The sequence below is a fragment of the Vidua macroura genome, chromosome 23 (assembly GCF_024509145.1).
Source record: "Vidua macroura isolate BioBank_ID:100142 chromosome 23, ASM2450914v1, whole genome shotgun sequence".
NCBI classification, from domain to species: domain Eukaryota; kingdom Metazoa; phylum Chordata; class Aves; order Passeriformes; family Viduidae; genus Vidua; species Vidua macroura.
The window spans coordinates 5,208,169-5,228,442 of NC_071593.1; the positions used below are offsets into that span (position 1 = coordinate 5,208,169).

The 20,274-nt window shown below is 48.0% G+C and overlaps 1 protein-coding gene across 1 annotated transcript in view; it reads right to left on the reverse strand.

The window, feature by feature from the left end:
• Positions 1 to 20,274, reverse strand: part of PRDM16 (PR/SET domain 16) — a 191,791-nt gene that overhangs the window by 62,147 nt on the left and 109,370 nt on the right. The gene's annotated exons all lie outside the window — the stretch shown is intronic.

The window sequence follows — 20,274 nt, forward strand, 5'->3', positions numbered from 1 at the left end:
CTCCTCCCCTCCTGCCATCTCCCCGGGAAGAATGTTTGGAAATGCTAAACGCTCTTTTCCATGTTTCTACATCAGTTCTTATTTCTCCTCCAGCCCGTGAGCGGCTGCCAAGTGCATGAAGTAATGAGAAAGCTTCGGGAGAGGGGCTGACTTCACTCCAGCGCCGCTGCAGAAACACACCCAGCGTGTCCCGGGCTGTCAGCGCGGCGCTGCACGGGACCTCATTAGCGAATTTTGCCTTTCCCAGCCGGAGGAGACGCGTTCCTGGGTGTCACCGTCCCCCTGCCCTGCCCTTCTCTGTCACACCTTCCCCGCATCCTGCCCCGCCCTTCCCTGACACCCCTGCCCTGCATCCTTCCCTTCCCTGTCGCACCTTCCCGGATCCTGCCCCGTGCAGCTGGGAAGGTCCCAGCAGGGCACTCTTTGCCCCCAGACGTGGCCTGGGGCTGGTGACAATGACCTCAGCAGCCCCGGAGGCTGGCAGGGGTGTGAAGAGGAGGAAAAGACAGGACACGAAGGCTCACCTGAAGCTCGGTGGCTGCGCGGGGATGCGGCTCCGGCGCCCAGCGCACAAAGGCTGTGCTGGGGGAGGCCTATCATAACCTGCCCCCCGTCCAGGGAAATGCTTCCCTGGCAGGATTTAAACTCCTCTGTGGAATTCTGTCCTGTCGGGGGACACAAAGGGACCGGAGCCCCCAGGAGAGGGAGGCACTTCCACATGAAAATGTTGGAACGGCAGCTGATGGGGCAGTGCTCCCCAAGGAAGAGGCAGAAACTGGAGACAGAGAAGGGAATGAGGGTCTGGAAAGTGGGATAACTGGAGCTGTCACACTTTGAGGAGACTGAGGGATGGGGTGTAAAGACATTCAGTTCAGACACTGAGACATTAAGAGGCAAGAGTGATGAGCACGAGGGACATCGACCAGCAGAGATCACAGAGATTCTCTCTGTAAACACAGGTCAGACAAACACCCAGACAAATATCTGGAGGTCCTGCACTGGTCAGAGTGGGATGTGAACTGGAAATGGAAAGGTTTGTGTGCAGCAGTGAGCAGATGGGTAACACTGAGTTGTTACCTAGTGGCCTCTGGAAATAGCTGCAAACTGCTCTCAGCACTTACTCTGCAAGTGCTGCTATTTGAGGGGGAAAATATTCAATGGAAATTCCTTTTCTCACTGTATCAGCAGAGGAATCCAGCACAACACATCCACTCCCTTCAGCACATGCTGCCCAAGGATACATTTTTAAAATAATATATTAGGAAGGGTGATTTTATTCATTCAAGCCTTGCCCACATAGTGACACCAAAATTTCAGCAGATAAGGGTCCATAAATCTCTTTACCTTATTAGAACGACTGCTAGTTGAAGAAAATGAGCCCAGCTTATCCCTGGAGCCTTTTGGACAAGGGCTTTGCAATAATAACACAAGAGAACAGAGGAGAACGGGGCTGAGCCCTGTGCTGTAATTTCCATGGGGCCGAGTGCCACAGGTGCACTAATATAGGCATTAGTGAATGATTAGGCCCCATAAAATATATGAATGCTGTTTCTTTAAGAAGCCATAAAATTTTATTGAGGAAAAAATCCATGTGCAAGGCTTTTGGTTCGTTTCATGCGGTCATTCAGAATTTCACTCATTTCTGACAGGACTATGATAATTAAAACTGGGTCTGGTTTCTATAAAGTCCATCTGGCCTTCCGTGATGGAGACTTTTGGAAGGATGTAATTGCCTGGGCAGCAAATAACTATTTTGCCATCCACAGTAGTTTAATTTTGTCCCTGCAGCAGGGGAGCCAAGTCAGAGGGGCAAAAGATCATTAAGGTCTGTGGGGGAAGAGGGGCTCCCAGAGCCGGGGCTGGCCCGGATTTGTTGAAACGCTTGACACCAATGGGCCCCATTAATGCATGGGTTAGATACAATCTGTGGAAAAGGGTCTATTATAAAGGGATTATTTGGAAGTGTTCTGTAGTTGGGGGTGGGTGTGATTGAAGGACTTAAAACTGTTACATTAACCCTTAGGGCACTCCAGGCAGTAACAAACCTGGCATTAAAGCGCTGGTGTTTGTCACAATTTCTCCACTTCCCTCCTTCCCTGCCACAAGGTCAAAGAGATTAAAAACATCCATAATGCACTCTTCGGAGCTACAAAGATGAAGCTTGTTTTCTGTCCACTTTATGGCTGCTGCAGCTCCCCCCTCCCTGCCTCCCCTGCTCCCACCCCAAACACAATCGTTAAACAACAAAACAAATGGCAAAGGACAGACAGCGGCGATTATTTTATATATACACAGAATATAGGCATGTATTTACTTACACATCAAAAGAAAGCCAGCACAGATGGAGTGGTGACAGGAGAAGCTCTAGAGCTCTGCTTTAAACACCCAAAATATGCCTGTTCATATTTTGCTTGACTTGAAAACAGAGCTGGAAATTTCAGGCTCGTGAGTCAATACCTTTCCTGGGAAGCCGCCTGGTTCTGCCATGTTCCTTTGAATGTCACAGCTCAACAAAACTACTCAGGGACTTGATAGACTCTCAAGTATTTTCCAGAAATCCAGCTTCATTTGCATTTTAAACATTTTAGGCATTTTGTGGGGTTTTTTTCCTGTCTTGTCAGCAGTGCACATGCAACTCCTCTGGGAGATCAAAATCCAAACTGGGACATTGTGGGGCTGAAGCTCATGAAGAGATCAAAAATCTGCACCACCAAGAGCAGCCACTTCAACCAGCACCCAGAATTGCTCAGGTTTGCAGCTTTTACACTTATGCACATCCTTTAATTCCCCCCATGTTCTACACAGAGGGATTTCAGCCTTCTATGCAGCAAGTCCAACAACAAATCCAACCAAAATATGTTTCTGTTTTGGCCTGAGGATGAGGCACTGCTTTGTCAATCATTTAAAAACAAGAGGAAAGCCTGAATCAGCTGAATTTGGTCATTCTGAGTGTTTTGAGAATTAATTTGTGGGATAAGAGGTGGAAAGCGTCACAAAAAATAACGGAAAGATCAATGCATGAGGAAATGAAATACATCTCAATGTGGGAAACTATGAGGGGTTGGAATCCTGGAGCACTTGAACATCACCTCAAGATTCTCGTGTTCTCTTCTTGGCCATGGTGAGGGATGGAAGAGGAACAGCCAGAGGAGGACACGAGCTCCAGGCACTGGGCAGACCCAGTCCAGGAGGACCCAGAGCTCCATCCTCTCCCTCTGGCTGCAGCTTGTCATTGTGACAAATTATTTACACAACTGTGTGCCCCAGTAACCCCAAAGCCTGCGACCATCAGCCATTCCCAGGGCAATTTTTTCTGAAATAAGTGACCTCTGTTTTGCTTTCTTTTCCAGGGGTTCATCCATTTTATCCGATCTTGTATGATCCCCAAATCAATCACCTGATTCATGGGCTATTTGCAAGAATACTGAGAATGTGGGAAAAGCCCCGAGGGCCAGAGAATGTCCCATTTCCCTGGAGTTTGTGCTACACTTTGCTGCAGGAATGCTTGTGACTGGCTTTCCTTCTCTGGGCAGCTCTGGGAACTCTGAGGGAAAACATGTGCATAGGAAGTGTTCCCCAGACCCCACTGGAAACAACAACAGAGATATGGCAGTGGAGAGCACACTTTGGAGAGAATTATTGAAATTGTGACTCTTCCAATACAGTAGAAATCTCTCTTTGCTTTGGCATGTCCAGCTCTGCTCACCACAGCAATCAGCACAATCAGAAATGATTGATAGCTATAAATGTCTGCTTGGAAGAGCAGAAAGGATTATTAAACCCCATAAATCAGGGGAAAAAAGTGTTTAAAACCTTTGGATGAGCCCAACCCACGCAGGTTTATCCAGACCAAGTAGTCATGAAAGCAAACCTCTTAATTAACAAACTCTTAGAGTTGCTAATTCTGATTGGATTCTTCATCTGCTGCTCCAGTGCTGGGACCTGTTTGATGTGGCAAAGCTGCCCCAGCAGCTTTTGCCCCTGAGCCTGCAGGCACAGCACCAAAGGCAGGAACCAGCTGCCTCCCTTGAGCAAAACACTGAAATCAAAGCCCCAGAACCACTCTGACCTCTAACCAAGCTGTGTTTGGGTATTTGGCAGGAAGACAACGTCTCTGAGGTGATGATGCCTTGTAGGATACACAGCCAGGAAGAACCTTCTGCAAGGTGAGCTGCCCACAAATCAGCCCCAACTCAAACTTGGTCAACAGCACCAGCAAAAGGACAGAACTTCTGAATGGATATTGGTGCTGACACTGCAACAGAGGAAAGTTTAAATGGGTTAAAACCCAGCTCCTGTATTTTCATCCTGCTCCCGAGGCTGCTGGTGCTTCCCTGGGGAGCCCTGTCTGGCACTCACCACTCTGGGTGTCAAAAAATTCTCTTTATTCATGGTTTTATTGGGATAAACCAAAGATAAGTGGAATTCCAGCCAGGCTGTGCGACCACCCCTCATTCCCATCCTTTTTACTCCCTGTCCTGTCCCATCCAGCCTATCTGCACTGAGCCTACCAAGGCTTGTGATCTTCATCATCTTCACCTTCAAACTAAATATATCTGAATTAATCCACCTCTAGAATTTGTTAGAATCCTCTTTATGCAGTTACTTAAAGCATAAACAGAGTTATTTATCCATATAAAAAAAAAAACCCTTCTGCTGTGACTTTGCAGACAACTCCCCCATAGATTTTATTTTCCTATTTTTTATTGAAATCATAATTAGCAACAGGGCTGCTTTTTCTTGGAAATCAAATTAAAAAGATTGTGTTCTGAAGATCCTGTAGATTCATGAAACCTGCATCTTTTCTAAATCAAGGAGAGTGAAATTCTGCCAGGCAAAGTAGGCGGAAGAGTGCCAAAAACCCTGAAAAGGTCTCTCAGAAGGGGGAAAAAAAAATAGAACCAGAATAAAAGAAGCTGTGAAGGTTTATGAGGATAAACACTGATGACAGGTGGAGTAGAAGCTGAAATCTGAACTCCAAAGTAACTGCAAATAAAGATTTGTTACAGATGGTTTTAATATGACCTAACACTGGGATGCCAGCTACAGCATCACTTTTTCCTGTAGGCTGGACAAAACTAATAATGGAGTTCTGGAAACAGGGCTGCAGCAGCACAGACAGCACAGAGGGCACACGGCCTGCAGGACATCCCCTGTCCCCTGGGCTGGGCGAGAGACACTCAGGAAATAGGTGAGAAAGGGACACAGAGCTGGAAACAGGAGCATGTCTTCTAAAGAGGGAAAATCACAGAATCCCAGGATCACTTAGGCTGGAAAAGCTCTCCAAGGTCATTGAGTCCAAGCTGTGCCTGATGCCCACCTCGTCACCAGCCCAGGGCACTGAGTGCCACCTCCAGGGATGGGGACACCAGCACCTCCCTGGGCAGTCCCTGCCAAGGCCTGACCATGGAGAAATTCCTGCTGGTGTCCACCCTGAGCCTCCCCTGGCCCAACCTGAGGCCGTTCCCTCTCCTCCTGTCCCTGTTCCCTGGAGCAGAGCCTGACCTGGGGCTGTCCCCTCCTGTCAGGAGTTGTGCAGAGCCACAAGGTCCCCCCTGAGCCTCATTTTCTCCAGGCTCAGCCCCTTTTCTGCTCCCTCAGCCACTCCTGGGGCTCCAGCCCCTTCTCAGCTCTGTCCCCTTCCCTGGATATGCTCCAGCCCCTCTTGTCTTGAGGGGCCCAGCACTGGCCACAGCTCTTGAGATGCCTCACGAGCACTGGGGGGGGTGGGGGGACAATCCCTGCCCTGGCCCTGCTGGACACTCAGCTTTTGGCACCAGCTGCCAGTGGTCACTGCCATCCCAGAGCCCTGTGCTGCTGTGACTGAGCTGGCACCTGGAGCAGCCTCCCTGGAAGCTGCTGAGAGAGCTGGGACAGCACAGCCTGCCCAGCTCCTCCTGAACCCCAGATCTTGATGATGCTGCTGGGACAGCACAGCCTGCCCGGCTCCTCCTGAACCCCAGATCTTGATGATGCTGCTGGGACAGTGCAAAGAGCTCCCCCTCTCCCTCCTCCAGTGCCCAGTAGCATTACTGTCCTGGGTTGTAAGATATGTGTGTATTCTATAACTGGGGCAGTTCTCTTCTGTTCATTGGGCAGTTTTTTCTTTATCTCTTCCACATCCAATCCTCCCTCCAGGAGATCTCTTCTGTTCATGGGCCATTAATTATTAATTATCTTCTGTTAATGGGCCAGTGAGTGTCCCTGCATGGCTGATAAAATTCCATCATCCCATGGGGAGATGCTCACCCAGGGGGAGGAGCCAAGCATTCCTACCTGGATACAATCTGACACCTGGAGCACCACAGCAGCCTTTGCCCACTGCATTCCCAGAGGAGCAGCTTTCTGCCCCACTGCATTCCCAGAGGAGCAGCTTTCTGCCCCACTGCATTCCCAGAGGAGCAGCTTTCTGCCCCACTGCATTCCCAGAGGAGCAGCTTTCTGCCCCACTGCATTCCCAGAGGGAGCCCAGGCCCATCTCCAGCAGCCCTGGAGCTCCAGAGGAAAACTCCAGCCTTGTCCAGGATCCTGCTCCAGCAGAAGCACAGCTGGCACTGCAGGAGGGCTGAGCCCCCATGGAATGGCACTGCTGCCACCACCCTGACCCACAGCCTGCCAGGGCCTGCTCTGACTCTGTTTTGTATTACTGCATTTTTTATTTTATTTTATTTTTATTTTCTTGCCTAATAAAGAACTGTTATTCCTGCTCCCATATCTTTGCCTGAGAGCCCCTTAATTTCAAAATTCTAATAATTCAGAGGGAGGGGGTTTGCATTTTCCTTTTCTAGGGAGGCTTCTGCCTTCCTTAGCAGACACCTGTCCTTTCCAACCAAGACAATTACCCAGAGATAAAGGGAAACAAGCCATTCTCTTCTCATTTCCCTCATAAATCCATTATTTTGGCAGCTGGGTTCTGTCAGATAAGAAAACAAATTTGGATCTTCTTCGGGAGAGCTGTGAAGTTCTTGTGTCTGAGCACTGACCTCCACCCCCGTTTCTGGAATCCCTGCATCATTCCAAAAGCAAAATCCAGCTGGAACACGCGTGGTTGCTACATCTCTGTCTAGACTTCAAGCATGTAACACACTTGGCAGGTTGGAGCATTCTTGCTGAGATCAATGGCCACTAACCTGCTGCACCACAATTCCAGGAGGATTTGGTTTTTTTTTTTTTTTCATTGCATGGGAAATCTGAAATGCGAGTCAGGGTAGGAAATGCTGCACTGCTGCTAGAACTTCCAGTATCAGCTTCTTAATTAAATTGTCATTGTTGCTCCAGTCAGATTTAAGAATGCAAAATATACTAAAGAAAGAAAAACTTAGCAAGATTTTCAGAAGTGCCAAATGCCCTGATATTTTCAGCCATGTTTATCAGACAGAACTTAATGGGGGAAAAAAGAAGTTTAAACCATTACTACCCTGAAATAAGTGTATGAACCATTAATGGTCACATCCTATTAGCCACTCAAACCAATTAACACAGCTAATGACAGGCCCAAAATGCAAGGAATTTATTCACTTTGCACACTGCAGAGAGTGCAGATTTTCTGTTTTACTTTTCCTGGGTTTCTGTGTTCTTCTGATGGGGCAAGATGAGTGCAGACCACATGAAGAGTGCATGAAAAACAAGTGAAAACTTTGTTTGGAGAAGCTGAAGCACTGAGACAGGACAAGGGACTGTTCCCCCTCATCCCTCCCTCTCAGGATTCTTGCTCAGAATGCCCCAGGATGGATATTTAGGCAAGTTGGCTTAGGAAAAATCCATGTGTGGGGAGAGGAGCCACCAGCAGCGGGTGTGTGGCTGCCTTGTCCCACTCCTGCTGCCACTCAGGGCACACATGGAGCCCTGGCCTGGCTGCAAGAACCAGCAGCTCCTCCCATTAGCCAGTAAAACATCCCACGTTTACCTAAGAACAGGGTAATTGGGAGCTGGAGAGCTTTCCCCATAAATTCCTGGGGCACATGTGAGGGTGCCAGGCCCGTTCCCATGTGGAGGTGCCTGTGGAGCACGGGCTGGCAGGGACATCCAGTGGGCTTGGTGGGATGCCATAGCTCATAACAGCCAGTGCAGTCATCAATAAACCCAACATCAGCAATCATAAAGTTTTACCACTCACCTTATGTAACTTTTATTTTACACTCGATTAACTTTTATTGCCAGCTCCAAAGAATAAAGGCATTCTTACAGGGGAGAATTAGAAACAGCTTTTTGGGTAAAAAAAAAAAAAAAGAAAGGAAAAAAAAGGTGTATTCTAATATAAGGGGCTGCATTCCCAGGCAGCTTAGGAATATCAGGGGCAAATATGGTGTAAAACATGCATGTCTAATTCCCAGCTAATGGAGACACAGCCTTACCTTCCTCCAGCCTTGGGCAGTAACCCCATGCCTTCCCAGCACGCTGTGCCCTGCACTTCCCAGGATCACATTCAAGGGAGACACAGAAGCAAGAGCTCCCCGGGCTGTCTGTGCAGGAACTCAGTGTGACAGCAGCTGATTTAGCAATTCCTCTCTGCTAATGGCAGCCAGGGAAGACCCAAAAGTTAATTCAGATTACCAAGGTGGGAGCAACTGAGCTACACGCACACACAGGGAGCTGTTTCCCAGGAATTTGGGGTAGGAAATGCACGAGGAAGCCACGCCTTTCTCGATTTCCTTTAACTCATTGTGCCCATTTTGTGGCACCAGCAGCCCGTGCTGAATACACCATTGTTTGTAAAACTGGACAGTGCCTGGGCCATCATGCCTGAGAAGTCAGGGGACTGTCTAATGTCTGCTTTTAATATGGGCCAAGTCCTTTTCCCCCCCCCTGTTTAGTATAATTTTATACTGGGTGGACACATTTAGGGCCTGAATGGTTTGACAGTAATGATTAATACCCTGCATTAGGAGATTCCAGTGAAAGTATTCAGGAGCACGCTGTGCAGTTTGGTTCTCATCAGATGGTCAGGTCTACAGGCCTATTAAAAACAGCAGGAGAGCTGCAGACTTAATCACAGAGGCTGGGCCCGTGGAGGGAGGAAGAGTGAGACAGAAAAAAAGGAGAGAATTAATAGAAGGACAGAGAAGAGGTGCAGGAGAGCTCAGACTAACTCATGCTCACAGCAGCCACGAAACCAGGTGAGGGTTTCTTTAAAAGCTCTGTCCAAAAATGTTTCAAATGCAAAAATCTCTTTTCAAAACCAAAGCAGGGAAGGGTGGAAGACTTCACGAGGCAGAAACAGAGTGGAAGGTGAGAATTACTTATGGTTTAATGGCAAAAATTTCTAGCAAGACAAAATAAGACCCAAAGCAGAAAAGGTAACACTGATACTCCACACAGCAGCAGGCCCTGGAAAAATGCATCAAAGCTCTTTAAAGAGTGAAATCAGAGCAAACAAACCACTCAGAGAAGGGCATCACTAAAACAAACCACTCAGAGAAGGGCATCACAAGTCTTTGCTGCTGTTTTGGGCCTGGTTATAAGTTCATGGAGCTAGAAACCTCAAGCAAACCCGGGTGCAAACGAGGTTCCTGGTGAGTCAGGAGGAGTGGGGAGAGCTCCAGGCTCAGAGGGCTGAGCTCTCCTGGCCCAGCACTGCAGGACAGCCCCTGTCCCATGTGGACAAAATCCTGCAGGTGACATCCCCATGAAGGTATTGTCACCTAAGTAATGAGATATTGGCATCCTCCACGTGCATGAACAGGGGCAGAGGACACTGAGGGACACCCCTGGGTCTGAAGAACCTCCAAAAATGTGCTCAGCAAACTCAGCGGGGTTTTTTTGTGGTTTTGGTTTTTTTTTTTTTTTTTTTTTGCCATTTCTCTCTCAGAAAAAAAGCACAGAGGAAACCCAGAGACACTGAGGTGAGCAGCTCACCTGGGGAAGTTGCTCTGTGTGGAGGGTGGAGAGGCTGCTACAGCTGTGCCTGGCTTAACTCAGACCTGGTGTGGCCCAAATGATGTTCTAAGATGTGTTTTTGTCCAAATGATGTTCTAAGACACGGCTTTGCCCAAATGATGTTCTCCAGAGGATGAGGAAGCACTGGGGGCTGGCCAACAACACTTCAGGTGGTGCTGGAGCCCCTCTAAGCCCTGCACTTGCAATTTTTCCCTCTCACCCTTTCCTGCAGTGTCCAGAGGTTTCAAACATTAACAATCCTTGAAACATTCCCTTAAACCACCATTTTCCCAGCTGTGAGCAGGGAATTACAGAACTTACTCTCCACCACAGGAAAAACACCAACCCAACCCCAGGGAAATGGTAAATCCACCTCACTGAAGCCTGGAACTTCAGCAAGGTATTTATTTATTTATTCCTTCCCCCAGCAAACAGCCCCACGGAGCACTAAGCAGCAGATTATGTGCCTGTCTCACAAGAAACATAAAGCTCCCAATAAAATAAAGGCATCAGAACTAACCAAAATCCCAGGACATGCCATCCAGTCTAATCCCACCATTGCTCTCAAACTTCCAGGGATTTTTACAAAGTCAGTATTTGTTTGTGAGAGGTTTGCACAATGCTGCATTAAATGCTCGTTTCCTGATGGCCAAGCCCAGCCTTTCTGCCACCATCACCTGCTTGTGGCACAAAAAAAAAAAAAAAAAGTTGGATTTTTCAAAAAAAGTGGGATTTTTTCAAAAATCCAAATTTTCCAAAAAAAGTTGGATTTTTCACTGAAGGAACACAGCCAAGATCACATAAATGTGTTATTGATTGTGCCACGAATCCATATGAAAATCCCCCAAAAGTGCTACCAGAAAATTGGATAAAGGAACTCCACGGTGTGTTGATCACCTGAGAAAGATTCTTTTTAGGAAGGCTGGAGCCTCCCAACCTGCAAACCCAGCTTTTTATTATTGAAAATAACCAAAACCTTGGAAATGTGGTGATTTCAGCTGTTTTAAGCATTAGGTGGAAGTTCAGTTCCAACGCCCCAGCCTTGGGGGGATTTCTGGGGCCTCATGGGGACCACGGTGCTGCTCCTGAGGCTGCCGTGGTTTCGTGGGTAACCCAGGGCTGCTCTGGGCAGGGCTGTCACCTTTCAACAGGCCTGAATTTATATTAAAGCCCAAATCATCATTAAAACCCCAACAACACACAAGCGGCCTATAACAAAGCCCCTGAGGTGTTCAAAGTCTGTAAATGCCCTTTTTTTGAACGTCTGAATAACAACAAACCCAAAACAATAATTAATTCTTCTCCAATGCACAGACCCTGTTCAGTAACAAGCACTAAAAATACATCTGAACCTTTGAAACAAAAGAGGAGGCACAGAGCACTTTGAAAGTTTGCTCCAATGATTAAATAAATTAGACCTGAGCTGCTAAGAAGGGAAGGACAGAAAGTTCACTACCAGCACGACAAGACATTGCCAGCTCTTGACTTGTTTACCAAGAAAAAGAAGGGCAAAACCCAGCATATTTCAACAGATTTCCAAATTCCGGGCATTTTTTGTATTGAAGTGACAATATGATTTTCATCTCTGTGAGATCTCACTTGATTTTTGACACGATGCCCACGCACAGGGCTCTGGCAGTGCCACACCACCACCGGTGAGGAGGGAAGGGACTCAGCCACACAGGAAAATGAGGAAAAGTGACAATCCCAAGAGAGGTCTCATTCCCAACTGTCCTAAAAATCTGCTTTTCTCTGCTCCTCTTTGAGCCCTGCAGGGCATCTCCTGGGGATGGTGCTCCCACACCATCACTGGGATGCACTGGGACCCCTGGACCAGCCCTTCCCATCCCCACAGGGGCTGCAGGGAAACTCCATCTCCTCCCCACTAAAAATAGTGCTCTGGAAACCCAACGCTTTTTTTGTGACACACGAGGAATGTTCCCTTCATATTTAGAAGCATCAGTGCCAAAGGTCATTGGCTGAGGACAACAACTGTTCCCAAATCCGTGTAGTGGCAACAAGGATTTCACTTTTCTGCTGGAGGACATTTCCTCTGAGCTTCCCACCCTCCACAACCTGCACACAAAGCTCCTGAAGCCCCACTTTTCCATCCTGGCCCAGAACTACCATTCCATATAAGAATTCTCTTAGACACCAAAAGAATGCAGGGCTCCCTGTGACAGCACATGAGGAAATTTCCTGAATCCCACTGCTTTCCCATAGCTTGGATCAGCTCAGGGAGCTACAGAAGGAATGAGTGTTCCCCTTCTGGAAGCATCATCTTTTTTTCTTTTTTCCCTTTGATTGGGCCCTTGCCTGTGATGGACAGCGAGCGAACACGGGGACAGGACTTCTGAGCACCCCACTGCTATCGGCACATTATTTGGATTTGCAGGTTATCAGTGGGGCAGCAACTTCGGCTATGACCTCATTAACTAATGTGGCCACATCAGCACCTCTCCACGGCCTTTATCACTCATCATGTGTCATAAAGCAGCCCGCTGACACCTCCCGGGGAATGCCGGTTGTATCTTATCTCCCGCAGGGGGAGGACCCTCGCTGGGAGACAGAGAGCACGTCTAGGAATGCGCCGAGGAGACACGGCCGCCAGCGGCAGCTGACAGGGGATGATTTCTCAAACAAACACCGAGGGGGAAATTAATGGGCTTTGGTTTGCCACTGACAATGCCGAGCAGAAATACATTAACTCCCGGCTGCTATAATTTAAGAATTATGAGTGTAATTTCAGCCCAAAGCTACTGGGACGCTTCCATCAGCATCCAGCGCGCAGCTGCTCTGAGCTCCCATCATCACCGGCACATGAGTGAGGCCCAGGATCTTTCATTTCCAGCCTTATTCCTGGTGGCTGGGAGCTGGAATTCCCTTCCCACATCTGAAAACCACCACAGCGTTTTCTCTTGATTTCTTCCCGTAAAAATCCTTCCTTGGCATCTCCCAGATTTGGATAGCAGGAGGAGAAGCAGCTGGCTCAGAACAGCGCCCAGACGTGGGGCAGAGATTGGGGTGATGCCGGGACACCTCACCCTGCTTTACCTTGTTAAAGAAGGTTTATTAAAGGTGTGTTTTGCCAGGAAAACGCCACCTCTCCCTGGCACAATCTGTGTGCTCCTCCTGATGCCCATTGAATACTGGGCACAGCAAGGAGGGAATGGTTTCACATCCTCAGCAAACACCTTGGGGAGGGTCCCAGGGAGCCCTCTCCACACTGCTCTGTTGTTACATCAAAATGCAGTGGGCGTGGTTATTTTAAAGTATGCAAAACCCCTTTTAAAAAAGATAAAAAAATGATATTTTAAATGAAAAAAATAAAAAGCAACCAACCAACCCAACTGGCATGGAAAAGTTCCTCGGGCTGGAATCGAGGTGAACAGATCATAATGCACAGTGTGAGTGAGCTGGTCACTGCTGGCTGAACTGGGAGGGGTCAGGACACTGACAGGTGATGGGCACAGCAAAATGATACAACCTGCCCGCCCTGCCTAGGAACAGTCCCTGCATGGGGACAGCCCTGCATGGGAGTGATCCCTGCATGGGAACATCCCTGCATGGGGACATCCCTGCATGGGAACATCCCTGCATGGGGACATCCCTGCATGGGAACATCCCTGCATGGGGACAGCCCTGCATGGGAATGATCCCTGTATGGGAACATCCCTGCATGGGGACATCCCTGCATGGGAACATCCCTGCATGGGAGCAATCCCTGCATGGGGACAGCCCTGCATGGGGACATCCCTGCATGGGAGCAATCCCTACATGGGGACAGCCCTGCATGGGGACATCCCTGCATGGGAGCAATCCCTACATGGGGACATCCTTGTATGGGAGTGATCCCTGCATGGGAATGATCCCTGAATTGAAACAATCCCTGCATGGGAACATCCCTGCATGGGGACAGCCCTGCATGGGAATGATCCCTGTATGGGAACATCCCTGCATGGGGACAGCCCTGCATGGGAGTGATCCCTGCATGGGAACATCCCTGCATGGGGACAGCCCTGCATGGGAGTGATCCCTGCATGGGAGTGATACCTGCATGGGGACATCCCTGCATGGGGACATCCCTGCATGGGAATGATCCCTGTATGGGAACATCCCTGCATGGGGACATCCCTGCATGGGAACATCCCTGCATGGGAGTGATCCCTGCATGGGAATGATCCCTGCATGGGGACATCCCTGCATGGGGCCATCCCTGCATGGGAATGATCCCTGTATGGGAACATCCCTGCATGGGAGCAATCCCTGCATGGGGACATCCCTGCATCGGAGCAATCCCTACACGGGGACATCCTTGTATGGGAGTGATCCCTGCATGGGAATGATCCCTGAATTGAAACAATCCCTGCATGGGAACACCCCTGCATGAGAATGATTTCTGCATGGAAGCAATCCCTGCATGGGAGCAACCCCTGTGTTCTTCCCATCCCAGCCAGCAGCTGGCAATCCCGCTCTGTTGAGGGCCAGGAAAAGGAAAGAGGATCAGCTGCTCGCTGCTGCACGGGGACGCAAAGCTCCCGGGCACGTGCCCTGACAGGGAATTGATGCTCCGCCCAACCTTGAGAAAGTTCTGGAATGTTTTTTCCTGAATGCCTCACCTGTAGAGTTTGAGTTAAACATCTCTCTGACTGGATTTAGAGCCGTCAGAAGCAGGCAGTGAGGAATAAGCACAGGAGGTGGGTAAGAGCTGAAATTCCCATTCTCAGTGTAACAAACGTGGATAAATCCCTCACTGCACCCCCAGGACAACCCCAGCCACAGCAGGCTTCACACCATGGCACCAGACAAATGCCACATTTTCCTAAATTAATGCACTGTCTAGAATTCAAAACAAACAAACCACCCAACCAACAAGGAAAACCACCTTCCCTGAGATCTGGAGTCTTATTGCCAAACATCCACCTGATGTTGCCCATTCCCTGCAGGAAGCTAAAGTGAAAACTGATCACGCTGTCACTGGATAGGGCTGCTGAGTTCCACCTGGGGAGCATCTCCTGCCAGTGGATATCCTGGCAAAATATCATGGATGCTTCTCTTACCACTGTAAGATCTTTGGGGTATTCCAAAGTACTTTTCGTCCCGACCCAAATGTTCTCATTTTTTTCCAGTTGTCTTCTTTTTTTTTTCTCTGCTTTTTAAAAGAGTGTCTTGTTCTCAGTGGCATTTTGCCTTCTGTTGGAGTAACTTGGAAAGATCAGCTTGTGGTACCTGAGAAACCCACAACTCTGACAGCCTTGTCCCACCAGCCAAACTCTGAAAAATCACCGTGCCTTCTGTTCTATTTCCTCATATCCCCAACCTGTTATTGAGTCTGGAGACTAACACAGCGCTCACCATCAACACTGGGATAAAGACTCTTCTCTATGCCTTTTCCAGACATAAAACCAGATCTTTTATTAAACCACATTAACCTAAACATCCTCCCTTTATTCCTCCCCTGCTGGGTAACACTGTCAGAACACGAGCTGCCAGGAATGCGCCGGGTGCTGCTGGAAGCTGTAAAAGAGGCCGACGAAACACACGGAGCAGAAAACATAAACACATCAGGCTGACGTGTTCTGCGTGGATTAAACTGACCAGGGGCATCATAATGACTTTTCTCAATTGTTATAAACAAAAGCAGAGCCCAATAAACATTTTCCATGCCCGGGCGCGCCAGGAAAAGTCGGTTTTGAAAGCGAAAATGAAATTGCGGCGCTCTGAGGAGGTTCCACTCGGGCAGGAACAGCTCAGCTTGTCACAAAGCTTGTCACAAAGCCCAGATTGTTTCAGTCTGCACGTGCTCGATGCTCTGCTGGGCTCTAGAGGCAGCATTGGCTCATGGATGGGACATGGGGAGCAGGACAGGCCCCAGCTGTCCCAGCATCTCCAGCTGCTTGTGGTTACTGGAAGTGGCCACTGTGTCACTTGGCTGTGTCACCATTTCTGGAAGTGGCCACTGTGTCACTTGGCTGTGTCACCATTTCTGGAAGTGGCCACTGATCCCCGTGCCTTGGCTGTGTCACCATTTCTGGAGGTGGCCACTGATCCCCGTGCCTTGGCTGTGTCACCATTTCTGGAAGTGGCCACTGATCCCCGTGCCTTGGCTGTGTCACCATTTCTGGAAGTGGCCACTGATCCCTGTCCCTTGGCTGTGTCACCTCCACCTGCTCCTTTTTGGGAAGTCTCTGGAACCCCAGGTGAAGACACCCACACATGTGAATGTCCTCGAGAGCTCTCTGCTGTGACGCTGAGGTGACAGCTCCAGGACACCTGGGTGTCACACACTTGTGACAGCTTTGGGGGCTTGCCTGCCCTGGCCACCCCTGGCCAGTGAATGACTCCCCAAGGAGGAATCGGTGGGAAAGGCAACTCTGTTCTCTGGCCACATCTCCACCATGAAAACCCAAGGCCCAAATCACTTTTTGCTTCAGAACAATCTCAAATTTGTGTTCCAGCTCCTTTTAGCTTGGGCTTTTCTGCCCAGAAATAAAAACAACACAAAAGACTAAAAAAAAAGGGTTTCTGATAATTGGTGGTGTGGCCCCAGAATTCCAAGTATTGTGCAGGTACTGCCTCGATGTGGAAGTATTTTTCCTTTCTCTTGTCCCCTGCATTGCCATTGAAGGTCCTTGAAACACTCAGGGAAATTTTTTACATCATATTCTTAAAAACATCTCCAGGGCCTGACACAGCCTTGGTTAGAGTCAAAATTTGTAATTTCTTGAGAGCCAAACACGGGGTTGTGAGTCAGAGCTGGGGGCCAGCTCAGCAAACTCTCAGCTGGTTGTGCCACGAGGCTTTGCCCCAAATTCAGCGTCACCCACAGGGACAGGTGACCCCACGCTTTCCCTTCCCACCCACAGACACAGACATTGCCCCAGTTTCCTCTTTTTCCATACAACTATCTGGAATTTAACACCCATCCCCACTCGTTTTCATGGCTGGAATTCTCCCCACCAACAGATGATGTTCCTTTGTGCAGGAATTGCAAAGGATCCTTTGGTCTTTCCAAAGGCCACCCAAAAGCACAGGTCCCCCCTGAGTGATGACGTGGAGTTAATAATTCATCACACTGCTGAATTCTCTGACTCAAAATATGATCAATGAAAAACTGTTGGTTTATTGAGGTTTTTTTTTTCCTGAAGACACTGGAGGGAGTGCAGGGGATGCCTGCAGTGCAGAGAATGCTGCTGCAAAGTTACTCTGGATCGATGCAAGTTTGCCCAAAATAATTGTTCTCCCAGGGAATGTTCAAGACACTCTGTGGCACACCAGCCTCTTACAGCTGAAGCATGTTGGGTTCAAAGCCTGTGTCGCTGTTTCCTTAGAAACTTGAAATAAAGTTATTTACATGAATAAAGATTTTTATTTGAAAATAAATATCTGTGCTTCAAAATCCTGTGCTTTAAATTTTTATATTATAATACCTGTGCTTTAAATTTTTTATATTATCTGTTTAATTTTTGTATTTTCTGGATGAAATGGATGCCACTGAAAGTATTTTTTCAGTATTTTTTTCAGAATACTGAAAAAAAGAAGTCAGCAAGCACACTGCTGGTGGAGGCAGAGTGCTCCAGCACCTCTCCTCCTCTCTGGCAAATAAATTCAAAGCATTTTCTCCCTGCTGCATCTGCTTGCAGATAAACTGCAACAACAACAGGACCCCTCTGCCCTGAGTGTCTCTCAGTGCCACGCAAGGAACCCAGACTGAGTCAGTCCTCATGCAGGTCAAGTGTTCCAACAAAAATAAAGGGGAAAACAAGTGAAAAGGAGGGTTTAGATTGGCTGCTAGGAGGAAATTCTTTACTATAAGGCTAAGGAGGCCCTGGCACAGGGTGCTCAGAGAATCTGTGGGTGCCCCTGGATCCCTGGAAGTGTCCAAAGCCAGGTTGGAGCACCCTGGGACAGTGGAAGGTGTCCCAGTGAGTGGGATGGAATGATATTTAAGGCCCCTTCCAATCCAAACCAGTCTGGGGCTCTGGAATTGATGAAGATGATGGATTCTGGCCACACAGACACCTCCCCTGAAGATGAGAGCCCTTCCCCTAAAGCCTCAAACCCAGCAGCGCGTGGGTGTCCCCGCGGCGCTGATTCCACCCCCGGAGGAGCTGAGCGGAGCAGCCTCACCGTGTGCAGCTCTTTGGGAATCAGCAAACGCCACCCTCCAGCCCCAGCAACAAAAAGGGCCTGCAGGGGTGGGTTGGATTGTTTTCCCTCCCACACTGAGAGCTGGGGTCTGAGCTGAGCACAGAAAGCCCCCAGTGTTTGCCTAAGATGGGATCTTACTTTCTCCGTCCCTTTCAAGTGCCCGGACCCTCGCAGGTGTGCGCTGCTTCGTTTTCCCTCTTTTTCTTTCTTTTTTTTTTTTTCTTTTTTTTTGGGGGCAAGATTGATTACAGGCTGAGCAGGGCTCCTTTAGCCAGCACTCCCATCTCTAATTATTAGCACTGCCAACTTTTGCAGCACAATGCTCAGTGTCAGATAAAGGAAATCTGTTCCTGTCTGTTCTGTAACTGATATCAGCTCCATAGTGACCGTCCCTGACCTCAGGACCCCGGGCTTTGTTTGCTGCTACATCTTTACTCTGCTGAGAAAGGAGTCCACACACATCAAAAAAATCACCAATATTAATTAAAGCCCAGATACTGTTATCAACTTCAGTGAATAATGGGCTTTGTCGAGCTGCACTGAGTGGCCTCAGCGAGACTTTGCTACTGACAACATTCAAAATATTAGATTTCCAATACTTCTTTCATCCTGCCCACAACCTCTTTGAATTAGTGGTTGTTGCACTGCTGCAGCCAGAAATCTGTTGAAAATCTATCTGTACACAGCACAATATGATCCAGACACACAGTTAGGTCCTGAAGCACCCTTTTGCTAATGGAAAAAATAATTAAATGTGTTATTAAATGTGTAAATACCCACACTCTGCTGCAGAATGGATATTCTGGCAGTGTGGATATTGGGGTGATGGCTCAGTAACAGAATTTGGGATTTATTAGTGCATATGATGGGAATAACAGCATCACCTGGGAGCAGTGTCACTTTTTATGGGTACCTCAGCACAGCAGAAATATTCGGTCCTGGCATTTACCAAACCTCTGTGACAGAAGGAACTGAGGTAAGGGATTCACACCGGTGCTGCAAGGCAGGACAGGATCCATCCCCACAACCTGGGCATCCTGCTTTATTCCTGAGAGACTTTTTTAGGCTTTCTATCAGAATTAGGCACCTGCAAGAGCCATTTGGGGCACTCCTAAGACACTGGAGCTAAGGGAGAACACATTTACAAGGGAATTTTTTAAAGCCTGATGTATGAAACCTTCCTTTTTAATGTTCAGATCTAGAGAATATTCAGAATGTAGACATTTTCTTGTAAAACTTCACAGCCAAGCCTGGCTGTCACAACACAGAGCTGGCTCCCTTTCCACTGCTGACTGCAGTGGGAATTATGTAATTGTGCCTAAGAGGGCTGGTCCCAACTCCAGATACTTCTGTCAGACACAGAGAGAGGGTGGGAGACAAAACAACAGCAAACAGGTTAAAAAAAATTAAAATAAAAATTAAAATATTAAAATTAAAATTAAAAATAAATAATAAAAATAATAAAAATTAAAATAAAATAGAAATAGAAATAGAAATAGAAATAGAAATAGAAATAGAAGTAGAAATAACAAAACCAACAAGGATGCTGCCAAAGAAGTGAGGTTGCCTTTCCCACTTTTAGAGCCTTTCCAAGCTCTAAAATCAAATTTTTCAACACTGCAGAATTTTTAAGGCCTGACCAACGTGTGAGTGAATCCAGTCCCAGTCTGACATTTCTTCAACACATCCCAAATCATGACAATCCCTTTTTTTTTGTGTTTTTTTTTTCTGCAGCCATGAGGGCACTGCTGGTTCACTGAGCTGTGACACCCCCTTGAAGCAGCAGCTCCTCACACCTGGGATCCCACGGTTTTCCTGGGGCAGGAATTCTCTGCTCCAGCCTGGCCCAGCATTCCCAGGGCTCCCTGGAACACTGAAAATCGCAGCTGCTGCTGTAGTTGAGAATTGATTTTTAACTATTCATTACAAGCTCACATCTCTAATCAACACGAAAATATCTACTGTAATAATTTCAACATTCCTCCTGTTAATTATTTCATTAGCTGCATTGGTTTGGTAAGTTTGTGATTCTCCAGTCCTGTGGATTTCCATATGGATTGGAGGCAAGGGCCAGGCTGAGATGTTTCCTGGCTGGGGAGGGATGCCTGACTCTGCTTTGGTACCATTGATTGGACTCCAGTAAATTTGGTATGGAGAAGAAATCCTTCCCTGGGAGGGTGGGAGGTCCTGGAATGGACTTCCCAGAGCAGCTGTGGCTGCCCCTGGATCCCTGGCAGTGCCCAAGGC